The following is a 14,992-nucleotide window of genomic DNA, read 5'->3' on the forward strand; positions in this document are numbered from 1 at the left end:
GTGAGAACTGCCCTGCTGAGCTTGGTCAACCCTCAGGACAGCGAGAGAGAAGAATACACTGTCGTTTCCAGACGTTCAGCTTTAGGGTGGTTTGATAGGCAGCAGTAAGTAACCAGAATCACCCAGTAAATGTTCAATAAATGCCTAGCATATAGCAGGTATGAAACGTCTTGTTGTTGCTCAGCAGATAAATTTATCTCCAGGGTCCAAAGGAAATGAACATAAAGAACTCAGAGAAACAGATACTATGTGCAAGATGTGAAAGGTCTCTTAAAGGTTTCCTGTCAGAATGCTTTTTTTTTTTTTTTTTTTTTAGAAAGCCTCCTCCAGAAGCCTTACAAGGCACTGTAGAGCTGACCTTAAATGTCAGGTCAGGCACCCAGCTCAGACCTCAGGAACCATGGAGGCTTTGGGGAGGGAGTTCCTGAATCTGAGGACTAGAGGTGTGAAGTAACTGCTTGGTTGGCAGCTGGAAGTGAGAATCTTATTCCTAGAAAGTGTTAAGATTTGAAGAGACGGCATTTAGCCACTTCAGTTCAGTGACTCATCAAAGTGTTACCCTCTTCATTTCCCAACCATCACCCAAATCCAACCAGTCTGAATTATTTGACTAAGTACAGTGTCTTTATATAACTAATCTGGTGAACAAGCTGTAGTTGGACCCTGATGACTGGCAAGTCAGTCAGCCTCCAATTGTCCTAATTTTCACTCGTTTAAGAGGCTAGGGTGATGGAGTTATTTCTGTATTGATCAGCTTTGCATATGGTGAAAAGAGCTTCATGTATCAAAACAAACTCTGCTTGAAAAAATAAGCATATATCAGATCTTAAAAAAAAAATCTTTTCACACCTAAATGCATAATTGTCCAGGTATAGGAAAATATTTATGTTGAAGTCCTCAAAAGTGTGATTCCGAATACTTCCATGTGTATAGCACACGTCTACAGTTTTGTTGAATACCCATCCCCTTACCCGTACACTGTGCACACAAATACATACCACACACACATCTTTTCAGAAGTTAGACCTCAGCTTTTCCACTAACACATCATCCAATTTCAATCTCTTTTATTTCTTTTAAAAATTAAACCAGTGTGCAGCTTTGCATTCAAGAGCCATGTAAGTTACACTATTTATTTCCACTCAAGGTAGTTTTCAGAGAATACACCACACTTGTATTTATCAGATTATCTCCTGAAAAGTGTAGAATAGCGTATAATTTCCCACACATGCAATTTTTTTCAAAACCGTTACCCTGAGCATAACCTAGGAAACTTAAACAATATTCACTTATAATCAAAGTCTCGTTGTCAGCCAGACTGTTTTCTTACTGTTGTTTCTGTCTTAGAAATCATCTATCATCAGTGTGCAAGTGTCTAAATTAGGAAAATAGTTAGAATTTGTCTTGTGTTTCTTCAGTACAAACATCTAACCCTTTAATCTTTTTTGGACCAAGGAAGCACCAAGGCCCAATAGAAGGAGTTTTGTCATACTACATGTGAGTGACAAAAAAAAAACAACAACAGTAAGCTTATTTTAAAGAAATGATGAATGTTAGTGGGAAAAGGAATGTAGCTTTTATAAGCAAGTATTCTGCATACTTTCTATCTGCGTTTATTTACATCACTGTGGACATGATTTAATAGGATAATAGAGGTATGGCCATGAGCTTTGATGTCAGAGAGAATAAAATTTGAATCTTAGCTCTGCCCTACGTGTAAAAAACGGATAATTACATTTTCCCCAAAGTAACATGCTTCAGACTGGACATGTAATATATGCAGGCTTAGCATATACTAACAGTTCAGTGAAGTATTACAGTTGTCAGTGTTCACTGCCATTATCATTACTGTAAGACATAGAATGTTCTCCTATTAGAAGATATTTCTATATCTAAATATTTCTGCAATGTCAGCAACACCAAGTTACTTATGAAAACATAGAACAATTTCATTAGGAAGTGAGGTCATTCAAAAACAATCTAAAAAACATTTTCCAAAAATAGAAAAAGTCTATATTGTTTTCTAGTTGTAAGGTTAAAATACGCTTGTAGTAAAATTTAGTATGACAAAAAGTTAATGATATTAAAGTAAACCCCTCTTATAATCTTATAACTCCAAGATTTGGGGTTATTCTCTCAGATTTATTTAAATGTATACTCAAATATATATGTATCGGTATGTAAATGTATGTTTTTAATCTTCTTCAACTGATTTGATTTGGCTCTACAGTATGACCTAGAGATTTTTATGTGTCTTTACACGGAGAGAACTCACTATTCTTAAATTCTGTATAACCTTCCATGATACATTATAATGCAGGACATTAAGATTGCTTCAAATTTGTGGCAATCACAAATAAATAAAAGCTCTATGCTGGAGAATGGTTGCCAGTGTTTTCTAATCTTTAAACAGAATTAGGAAAGGATTTTTAGCTGGGTTGGTATTATAATTCTTTTTATATTAATAATGAACAAGATAGCATTTTAAACATCTTAAAGCCACTTAAATGCTAGCGTGTATCTTAAAGGCCAGAGTGTTCTTTGCTTACATCACAGCAAAAGTTTAAGCACATATTTGCAGGATAGATCGTGAAAGAGCCAAATGTGTCAAAATGAGATAAACGAAGATATTTCAATGACATTTACCGTCAGATGAAGTAGACATTACAGTGGCTGTAGGAAAAATAGAAGCACTCAAAGCATATATTTTGGGGATTTAAGGCAAAAAACGTGACTGTAGCCAGTCTTCATGATAATCATTAGAATATGGCATGAGATGGTTGCAAGGAAAAATGAATGCTATTTGATAAATGGTTTTATTTTATTTCTCACAAAGAGGGAAATACATTTCAGAATGCATGAGAAATATTACAAAACAGACAAGTTATCAGAAACTGAATATAGATAAATATTGTGCTGGTTTTCTTTTACAACATAATTTCAAAATCTACAAACCAACAAACCTGATTCTGATCACAAAGAAAAAGTCACAGGAAGCTTATTTAATGCTAGGTTTGTTAGCGTGCCGAAGAGAAACTGAAACTCACTAGGTACCCAAGGGGGTCCACTATGAAAAAATCATATCTTGTAAGCAGTCTAATTTTCAGTTTGTTTTTCTAATCTTGTAAACGATATGAATCTCATCAACATAGTTAATCAGGAAAAGCAGCAAAATCTTTGACAAAGTCATTCTTGCCCTGGCTGCGGGTCAGATGATGTGTGAATTACCAGATTTTTAAAGTTCTTGAGAAGAATGTCTCTGAGGTCATTCCTTAATGGTTTTTCTTTATAAAGTTTTTATCAGTTACTTGGATGAAACTAGAGATGAACTCTGTTTTTCAGATGACTCAACAGTAAGGAGGACAAATGAGTGCAGAGTCAAAACCTTTTCAGAAACATTAATAGAAATTGAAAAAGTCATCAACTTGAAATCTTAGAGTTTTTAATTATAACTGGCCTCACTCTGCTGCCATAAGGTGCTCACATTCAATGAAAGAAACAGTTCCTATCCAGAGAATTGCACATAATTAGAAATAAGTGGACTGCAGTTTTAATGCTATCAAAAATAAACTGTTTAACTTGGGGCAAGTTGGTTAATAGTTTACCTGGGGGGGGGGAGATTAAATTTGTACTGATCCTCTTTATATAAAGATAAAGTAAGGCGCTGTTTCCTCATCTTCAGTTTTCCTCTTCCTCATTCTTAATATAAAGTGTTTATGAAAAGCCAGCTTTGTGGTAGGTGCTATGCTAGATGCTCTAAGACTTAGCAAATTAAATTTAAAAGTTCTTTGCCATCAGAAAGTTTACAGTTACTTAACTGTGGTCATGTGGTGTGATGTACAGGCTAAGGACTTCAGAATAAAAAAGATTAAAGCTCAAATTTCTGTTTTTCCATTTCTAACTGAGGCCTGTTGGGCAAGTTACTGAAACTTTCTGACCCTCTTTCATCATCTGTGAAAAAGAGATGATAGTGTTTATTAATAGTGTTATGAGAATTAGATACAATAATATATTAGTAGTAGTATGTGATGTATAATAAAGTGTAACTATTTATACAAGAACTTTGGATTAAAATATCTGTAATAAAAAGGGGGTAACAGCACTGTAAGAAAGCTGAGGTTGAAGTGTTGTTGGTGCTAAGAGTGACTATTTTTATTTGATTAATCTTTGCTCTTATGTTTTATTTATAGCTTTATTTCATGGACACTTACCAACAGATACATAAATAGACAATAAACCCATGTGTATGGATTATATGCCTTCAACAATTACCAACACATTTCACTCATAATTCTTCTTGCTTTTCTTAGGTTGCTTGTATTATCTTTATTTTCATCTCTAAGTACTATTTTGCTCTTCATTCCTTTTTTAACCCCAAAACTACTAAGGAGACACAGAAGAGCAAAGAGGTTAACACACACACACACACACACACACTTTGTAATTAGGCTACTTGGCTTAAATCCTTCGTGTATAAGTTACTGACTAACTGAGCTCGTCTTGCATGATCTCTCCCTTGTCATAAGCTTGTTCACTTGCAAAATGGTAATAATAACAGTATCTACTTAATAAAGATTTTGTGAGGATTAAATGAGCTGATCAAGGCAAGAATCTCAGCACTCGGAAAGTATGTAGTAAACATCCAGTGAATGTGAGCTATTATTATCCTAACTTCCAAGTTATTTGAATTGATTTGTTTATGCAGGTGTTATTAATTTGTAGCTTTATGACATTGATTATGGAGAATGTGGACTGTAATGTTATTTTTCTTGATTCTTGATTTATTGACTGGCATTACGGTTCTGGAATAATGAAAGGCAATGTTTTGCAAATATTTAGTGGGTCCTTAAAGGAGGATTTATTCTCAGTGCATAAGATAGAGAAATTCAATACCTAGCTATAAATCGACCTAATTGTTTTATTTTTCTATTTCAAATTTATTTATGACCAATTTGACCTTTTAAAAATTGAGGGCCTTTTTGGAGTCTCTTCTTTAATGTCATATTTTATATATTCTTCTTGACATCTGTTTTCTTTTTTTACATAACCAACTAAAGGACCTCAAGGGTGAAAACAGGTCACATTTTTGTATCCCCAGTTCTTACCTTCTTCCTGGAACTAGGTAAATGTCTCAGGGATTTGCCAGTGCCATTCCATTCATCTGCAGTCTCCCTTCCCACTCTCCTCTTGTTTTGGTGAGTTCCTCATTGAATTCTCTGCCTTTCTGTCCCATCAGTTATTACTCAACTGCAGTTTTATAGTTACTTGTTTGATTACCTGTTGAGGTCTTGCTCCCTCCGGACTCTGAGCTCATGAATGATAAGGCATTGTCTGTTTTGTTCATCCCTCTGTGCTAAGCGCTCGGCACAGGATCTAGCCACAGAATGTTAGTACTGTGGCTTTGAAGCTGAGTGCCAGAGTCAGAATTCCCCAGTTCAGATATTGACTTTGCCACTTGGCTGTGTGACTTAGGGAAAGGCACTTAGCTCTTCTGAATTTAGTTTTCTTATCAAATGGGGGTGGTTAATAGTGTCTACCTTCTAGGGTCATTATGAGGGTTAAAAGAGATGCCTTTATCAAAGTGTTGGCAGCTATGTGCCAAGCATGTTTCTAAGTACCGAGGATATGGCAGGAAACAAGACAGATGAGATCCTTGCTCTCATAAATTTACCTTCCATGGACAGAGTGAGCCAAGGGAAAAAAGAAACAAATACCCAAGAGAAGCTAAGAAATGATACATGAAATTAAAAGAAGAAAAAGAGGAGGAGGAGGAGGAAGAAGAAACAGGGTTACTGCGTGAAGATTAAGTGGGTTTAGGTAGGTGGGTAATGTGCACTGAGTGTTCAGGGACGGCCTCTCTGTACACCTGATGTTTCAGCTGATATTTGAATGGCAAAAAGGAAGACGCCCTGTGAAAAACTGAGGGAAGAACATTCTAGTCAGAGGGTTCAGTAAGCCTCTGTCATAGAAATGAGATTCGGATGCCTGAGGACAGCAAGGAAGCTTGTGTAGCTAGAGTACAGTAAGCAGGAAGGAAATTATAGGCAATTCTGTATAATAGGCAATAAAGTGGAAGAGAGACGGGGGCCAGAAGGTAATTAAAATCCTGACTGACACATAGTAAGCCCTCAATAAATGCTAGTTACTAGTGGTCTCATGGTTGTAGTTTTAGTTATTGGAAATAATAATTTTGAATGAATAAATCAATATTTGAATGGAAACGAATATGATTGCTCTCAGGAGCATAGGAAGGTTGAGAAACTTACCAAGGTCCATTTACCCTTTGCTGCTGCAAACATGTTGGAAGGGTTAGGGATCAAACGATAAACCTTATTTTACTTTGAGGAAACCACGATGAATTGTAATATGCAGTTAAAGGAGGAGCTGTGTGTTCTGAAAGAAGTGTAGTTAAAATATCACGTATATTGTGTGGACGCAGAACATTCTGTTCATCAGTGGAGCTGACTGGAATGTCAGGCGTGGAAATTTGCTGGTGTAACCTGGTCAGTATAGTTTCCATTTCTTTGGTGGGCAGTGTGCCCTGCTTTTCTTCTGGAGAAATCCTCTTCCTCATCTTTATTGCTTGTGACTTTAGAGGGACAGCACCTGACTCAGGTCGGGCTGTTTCCAGCATTCTCATGCCTTATTGACGAGATCAGAGAAGATCATGTGATACAAGTTTGTTTATTTATAAGCCAATTCTAAATCTTTGGTAGAGCTACATGAGAGAAGTACTCTTTTTCCACTGGATGTGATATAACCCTGAAGTTGGCAGCTACTTTGTGGCCTCCAAGGCAGCTCCAGCTTAAAAATGGAGGCACAGAAGAAGAATTCAGGGTCTAAAGGGAGAGAACAACCACTGAAGAAGATACTGTTGAGCACCCAGATCCCACTTGGCCTGAATACCCCTAAACTTGTGTTATTGAAGCAATAGATTACTTTTATACTTAAACCCATTTGAGTTAGCTCCTCTGTCACTTTAAAAGAACAAGTCTTAATTGGAGGAGAGATTTTGTAAAATTGATATTTAGACAGTCAAAGAGTAGGCAGATGCAAAAAATACCTGAATAGTACTAAATGAGAAACAAATGTAAGATGGCTTTTGCGAAATTTGACTTTAGTTTATGTAGTTCTGGGAGGTTTTTTTTTTTTTTTTTTCTCCTTTCCGTAGCACAGAAGATATGAGTGGGATTCTGCCTTCTTTATATTGAATGAACTCTTCTATCCTTTTCTCTTAAGCACTTTTCCTTGATACATCCCTCAGCTTCCCTCAATCACTTGAAAAATACAAAATAGATTCTGTCAAAGCAAAAACTGTACCAAACTTAAACAGGCAAGGGAGGCTTTATTCAAGGCAATTGCAATAGTGGGGAGAGGCCTGAGCTGAGTCTGAAATCAGCTCTGCTGAATCAAAGGACCAGAGAGTTTTTGAGAGATGGGCGGTGGTTATAGGTCATCTGTGTTTGCTAACTGGTCTTACCAGAAGGAAAAATAAACTTTTTTGAATCTCTGTGACAGCTCAGATCAAGGGGTACGCCAAAGTTAGACTCCTGCCCTACCACGCAAACTGGGAGCCAGGGGTGCAATTTCCCTTGATGTTTCTATCTCAGAGGCTCCTCCGAGTCTTTGAGAAAGACAATCCCAAGTGGCAAGAGGCCTTTTTTAAAAAAACGTGTATCTTGAAGGAGCAAAGAAAGAATTTATAATTACAAGTTTTCTTTAAAAAAAAGATATTCAAGAAAAGGGAGGCCAGTGCCTAGAATCAAGAAAAGAAAAAAGTCTGAGTTTAATGGAGTTGAGGGAAATGTTAAAGTCATCTTGGTCAATCAACCAATAAGAGATGCACCGAACATCTTCCCCAGGCACTGTCTATGTGTGCTCAGCTAAAGCAGCCACATGAATAGCTGTAGCCTCTTTCTAGATTTGCTCAGTTGTAAAGCTATTTAAACTGGGAAAGTATCTTGCATGGTTATTGCAAGGACAAGAAAATATGTATAAAAAACATCAGACTTGGTAACTTATACCGAGTAGATACTCAAAAAAGTTATATTTATTACTTAGTGTTACTTACTTTAAAAAGGTATATTTTGAATGAAGGAATATAAAGGATCTAAATGATTATTGAAGCAGAAGTTCCTTGGGCTGGATTTTGCCAACAGCCACATTTTGTTTGAACTGCATGGTGATTTACTTATTATATGCATGCAAAATATTTTTTATCCATTTAGTTTACAACATTTTTAAATTGGAGGATTCTACACAACTATCCAAATGGAACTATTCTTTTATTAAGAGATATTTATGTTGTTTCCAGTTTTTTGCTAATACAAATAGTGCTTGATCATGCCTTCTATTGAAAACCAATGGCTGTCTCTAGGGTAGATTCTGGGATGTAAAACGACTAGATCACAGGAGATAGGCATTTAACATTATAACAGATGTGACCAAGTTGCCTCCAAAGTGCTGAACCAGTCTACAGTCTGTGGTGGGACCTGTTTCCTCCCGAATCCTCCTGTGCTTTATCGTGTTTTCTCCAATTAAATAGTTTAAAATTGTATTTTGTTATTTTATTTTGTACTTCCTTGAAGATTTGTGAAGTGCATCTCTTTTCTTATACTTTTTGGTAGTTTGTGCTTCCTTTTCTATGAATTCCCTAAACTTACTCTTTGATAACCTTTCTATAGAGAAGATTCCAAACTTTTGAAGTACACTCCTCCAGCGAAACTTTCCTTTTTCCCACCTAGAGTTTCCCCATTCTATCTTCATTAACGATTCACATCATTGTTTTAATCAGCTCCTTCTCCAGATCCACAAGGTGCAGTCTGTTTAATCCAATGTGTATCAGATAACTTTCATGAATGTCAGACGACTCCCTGGCAGCATGAGAATGCTAAAGGAGTTAGTGCCTTTAAGGCCCTGGAAACAGAATGCCAGAGATGGGTCGGTAGGAAATAACTTTTGTTATTTATCCCCTTAGTTTTTAGAATAACTCTGATGCATAGTAAATGTCTGTTCAGTGAATGAACATGGCACAGCTTTGGTTAACGGATTATTACAAATGTAATCAGTTGACATTCTTGTATGCTTCTAATCAAATTTGCCCTTTATGACAATGAGCTGATTCCAGGTGCCTGCTCGCCTCATTACGTTAATCCTGCAGGAGAGCCTGTACTTGATGTCACACTTCAAAGTGTTTTTGTAAGCTTTCTCCCTGGTCACCCTGAATACCTTGGCTGATGAGATGGGGGGGGGAGGCAGAGGTGGGGTGACGGTTGCTTCCTTGCTTTCAGTGTGTGTGTGTGTTCTCTCCATCCATTCCTGAGCCAAGCCATTTATTTTCCTTGACCCGTTTTGCACTTTCCTATTCAAAGAGAAGAGAGGAAAAAAATAGAATACTGAGTTGTCAGCAAACACTCTGTGTTAAATAATTGAATAACAAGCACTATTATCCCAAAATACCTCCAAAAAAGATGTGCAGCAGATAAAGAGGAAAATAAAAATCTCTGTCTTCTATTGGGCAAACTGGGTGACAGCCTGAAACTTTACATTCATAATAGTGTACAAAACAATGTATCTACATTCATGCTTTGTGTATGCTTGTTTAACACACATGGCTGGTGCAAAATAGATGATTGTTTTAGAGATGTCTTAACCATCTGTGTTAAACTAATAGACCTGAAGAATGCATGTGAACATAGCATGGATTTGTCTGTCTCCCAGCCCCATCCCAGGATTTGACTTTTTTCATTGTTTATCCAGTAGGAACCTAAGTCAACTTACAAAATGAAGAGAGAGAAACAACCTATTCTTAAGTCAATGGCCCTGGTTTAAGTGACAATTTTGTTTACAGTAGGTTATTGAAATGCTTTATTCAGCCCTATTTTAAATAACTTTCTGCCACTTCTCCTGGGAAAGCATGCCAGTTTAAAGACTTGCCTGTTAGGAAAACCTTGCTGCTATTCAGCCTAACTCAACAATTTCTCTTTTTCTCTAATTGCTCCTTCTCTCTCTTGGGCTCCTTTGATACCCCCAGTGCAAGCACCCACTCCTGATTGCCAAGCTGGCTTTCAGGTTCCTGAACTCAGTCTGCATATTTTCATTTAAAGAGCCACCCGGTCATCTCTTGAAATAGATCATTTTCCTTTCTTCATGAGATATCTTGACACATACTCTTTGACCTCACGCCTTTGGAATGGCAGGATGGTAGAGCAGGAAAGCCCCTTAAAGACTCCCATAATTCCCCTTCTTCCTTTGCAAATGAGAAAAATATAACCCAGGTATGTTAAATGGCTTCTCTAGGCATGTGAGTAGCTGGTGATAGAAGAGCAGGAGCTCAGCCTGAAATCCTGGGGTAGAAACAGAAAATGGCCACAGGGTTGTAAGTGAAGTGGGCTGGGTGTATGATGACCGAGTGTGTCTCGAGGGTGAGGCGGGTAGGAGTGAAGATCTGGAGAGGTGTGCACGGCGTGAAGGGAAAGCTGCTAGTCAGTATCACTGTTGCCAGATATGAGGAGCCTACACGAAACATCTGAATTCTGGATTTTTGTATGAAATACCCTGGTTTTAAAAATATTTTTAACTAATTAAGATTGTTTGAAAATTCTCTGCGGACAGGCTAAACCGTGTTTGAATCCAGCCTGCCGGACAGTAGTTTATAAACAGTACTGCGGAGTCTTGTGGAATTTCTTCTACATTTGCAGAATGATGTTAAGAACTGGAAGTGTCCTGATAGTTATGAAATCCAGCTTCCTTGGTTTATGGATGTGGAAGCTAAAGACAAGGGGAAGACTATGATAGCCTGAGTGATCGGTCATGCACACTCATGCCATGGCCCCATAGCGATGATGTAGACTTCCCTCCCCTTTCAATTTAAGCTTGGTTTGTGTTTTGCTTTGGCCGCTTACTTGGCAGACAGACATGACACCAGGACTTAAAATGAGCTTGCACTGGTTGAATTTGCCCTTGCTTTCCTGCCTTTGGCCATGGGTCAGATGTGCCTTAGGGAATGCTGGCCCAGGGAGGGTGAGTGACCCGTGGAGTAGACGTGGACTCAAAATGATAGCTTAGAGCCAAGCCCAGATGAAGTCAGCCAAGATCAGCCAAACCCCAGCCAACCTGCATATGCAGGTTCTTAAGTACAAAATAAATGCTTGTTGTTTTAATCCAGTGGATGTGTGTGTGTTTCACATAGCAATAGCTAACTAACAGAAAGAGACTTTCTCAAGATTACACAGTAAATAGTTGGCAGAATCAGGATTAAGTAAGGGCTCCAAACCCCTGGTCCAGTACATTTTCTACTTTATGGTGCTCTTAAATGCTGGTGATCTTCAGTCTGTCACTTTCTCCTCATTTCATATAGTATAGCCTGCCTATTTGTCACATTAAGCCAGCCACATGGGCTTGATCTTTGGGTCTTCTTCGTAAGATTTTCTTGCAATGATGATACCGGTCTCTGTGTCCACCTACCAGAACTTTGAATGCAGCTTTCAGATTCCCCTAAAGATAAATGAAAATAATCTAGCTTGGTTTGTTGTTAGACAATTAGGGTTTGCACAATCAGAATTTGAATTTATGGAAAAATTAAACCAATCTCTATGCAAGATGGAGTAGTTTAGAATTACCACTAATTTAATTGAGGTTGCTTAAATGGCTTGTAATCGGTATGATTGTTGCCAATTGCTTGCATCTTCAGCAAGGTAATCAGAACCCACTCAGCAATTTCTACCTTCAGATCAATTAAACTGTAAAACAAATTCCCTTTCTTTTAAGAAAGTTTAATGGTTTGGATTTTACTTTATTTATAGTTCAGCTTTTACTGCATTCTAATCTACTTGCCCAGAAAAAAATCAGATAGTTCTTTTTTTTTTTTTAACTCTTTATTTTTTTCTTCAGTAATGGATTCTATGAAAGTTATTCCGTCTTTCAGGCTGCCAAGAATAACACTGACCTCCTAGGGGTTGTGGTCAGATATAAATTATTACACTTATACTTAAACATACATACACTTACAACAGTGCTAGGCACACAGTAAAATCTCACTATTAGCAAATTTTAAAATTCTTACTGGTATTACAATCTACTATTAGACTTAGCACTGTTGCTATATATATGTGTGTGTTGAGAGTATTCTGCTGATGAGTTTGGGTACCTGGCAATGAAATAGATTTCCTATTATCAAGCCTCAGAATTATGTGGGCTTGAAAAGTTCTTTGGCTGTGATTCTAAGTGACATTCATGACCCACTAATTTAAGTGATGTCATTTGCCTATCTGAGGTGATTTGAGTGACAGAAAAGAAACATGAGAATTAGAAGATAGTCACTTGAAGAATTTGAAAGAAGTATCTTCCCCTGAGAGAGCTTAATACCTCTCAGGCCAGTGCTTCTTAAACTTTAACATGCAAGCAAACTTCGTAATGATGTTGTGATACTTTAAATTTGGAGTCTGTCCATCTAGGATGGTGTGTAAGGTTCTTCATTTCTGAAAAGCTCCCAGTGATACCAATGTATAGATACACTTGGATTTCTCTTGTGCGAATGTCGAGTATTAGTGCTGGGTCATATGATAAGTGCATGTTTGCCTTTGTACAAACCAGCCAAATAGTTTTCTAAAGTGATGGCACCATTTGACATTTCCACCAGCAATGTATGAGGGTTCCAGTTGCTCTAAATCTTTGCCTTCACTCTGTATTATCACTGTCATTGAGCTACTATAATGGTAGGCAGTGGCACCTCATTGTGGGTTTAATTTGCATTCCTTTCTAAGTAAGGAAGCTGAGCATTTTCCCATGCACTTAATGGGCATTCATATATCTTCTTGTGAAGCAGTTGTTCAAATCCTTTGTCCATTTTTTAAAATCAAATTGTTTGTCTTTTGAGTTGGAAGAGCTGTTTATAAATTCTGGATGCACGTCCTCTATCAGATACATGTACTGTCAATATTTTTTTCCCAGGAAGGAGGTATGGAGAACAACCCAGGCTGGGATGGAATTAAGGGAGCATAAGTTGATTTTCTCAAACTAAAGACATAGGATCTTGAAGGCCTTTCTTGAGTGTTGAGTTTTAAAATCCAATATTTTGTTTCCTTGGCAGAAAGCCTTTGTTCATTTGTTTGTTTGCTTTTAGCCACATTGATTCCTTTAGTCGCAAGCCAATCGGTAATTGTATCAGCACAAGCCTGGCAGTGATGTGAGTGAAAAGCAGAGCTCCACCTGCCCTCACAGGGGCTCTTCACTACAGAATCTGTCATCTCAGAGATGAGTAAACTGGCTCCCCAGGGACTGGAATATTGTTCATCTTTTGCTTTCTCCAGATTGTAGAGTATGGAAGAAGTCTTCAGGAAACTGAATCCGTTTCATAAAAATGGCTCCCACATTCTCTTCTCTTCAGAGAACCTGGCAGTGTGGGCACCGTAGGAAGGTTCCCGGTCACTGACAGTGTCCCACCAGGACATGATCACCAGCCAAGTGAACGTGGGTGTAGACTGTGGCCAAGCCATCCTGAATTTGTTTCCATACTCAAGAAGCACAGCAGATCTGCTCTATAAATTCCATTTTTTGAGTTGGTTAAATTGTCAGAGTAGAAAAGCAAAGGACAGATACAAGTCAGATTAATGAAAAGACAGTCCCTTCTCATGATAACAGTGATAACAATAACTAATGCAGGGAACATGCCAGCTCCATGTCCCTGTATGTTCGGAACTAAAGACAATGCCAGGTATCTAGTAGATACACATCTGATATCTGTTCAGTGTCAGAAAACTAAATTTTCACTGGGCACCACTCACTGCAGGGGCTGAACAGACACTATCTCACTTAGTCCTTACCATCCCCTCTCCAAAGATATCTAATAAGTGATGTTATTTCAGTTTTACGAATAATAAAACTGAAGTTCAGAAAGGTCAGGTTACCTGCCCTTGCTCACATAGCTCTGGAGCTGGAGGAAACTCAGACTTCCTAATGCCTAACCACTATGCATACCTACTTGAAAAGTGGAAGAGGGGAATGAAAGCTCTTTTTTTTTTTTAAACTATTCTTAATGTAGGAATTCTGTACCCTTACACACATGCACACATATCCCTATTTCTTTAAGTTCTTTTCTATATAGAACGTAAAGTGACTCACTTTCTGAGTTTCCTTGTGTCTGGTCCAATTCAAAAAATTAAAAGCGTATTTTGAGTCAAAATGTTTATTAAACACCTGTTATTTGCTCTTGAAATGAATGTGTATACTTACACACAGAGATAAACTAAAGCCTGTTACATCAAGAGTGATGACATTTATCTTTATAACTAGGGTCTGGCTTCTTTTTTGGCACTTCTTTCATTGGTAGCACTCAGTAATTTATAGTTACTGCAATTTTATTATTTATTTTTGTTGCAGAATATTTACTCAATAATGCAACTTAATATCATTACGATGTATGTTTGCACAAATGTGTATTTGTGTGCATGCAAGTTAGTTTAAAATCCCTTACCTCCATGAACTTACATTATAGTTGGGGGAAGAAGACGATAAACAAAATAAATCAGTATATCATATAGTATATTAGAAGATAATAAATTATGGGTAAAAATAAAAGCAATGAAAATATATAGGGACTAGTGAAGAGGAGGCTTCTATTTTAAACTAAGAAATCAGACAAAACCTCACCAAGAAGGTGACATTTAAACCAAGACTTAAAAGGGATGAGAGAAGAAATTATATGAACTTACTGGAAAGGAACATTCCAGACAGAGGAACAGCTCAGCTAATGTGAAATCCCTAAAGTAAATCTAAAATTCAAAGAGGTCCCTCTGGTGATAAACAGTTGGAATTGTCAACATATAAAAACCAAGGGATGAAATAAGGTTGACTAAGTAAAACTTGTGGTGGAGAAAAGTCCAGAAACACCCCAGGGGCGGGAGGGGGCATTCCAGTGTTAAGAGGACAGGATGGGGAGGAAGAAGCAGCAGGAGCTACAACTCAGACAGGAGGAAATTCAGGTGAGAATCAT

The sequence above is a fragment of the Camelus dromedarius genome, chromosome 3 (assembly GCF_036321535.1).
Source record: "Camelus dromedarius isolate mCamDro1 chromosome 3, mCamDro1.pat, whole genome shotgun sequence".
NCBI lineage: Eukaryota > Metazoa > Chordata > Mammalia > Artiodactyla > Camelidae > Camelus > Camelus dromedarius.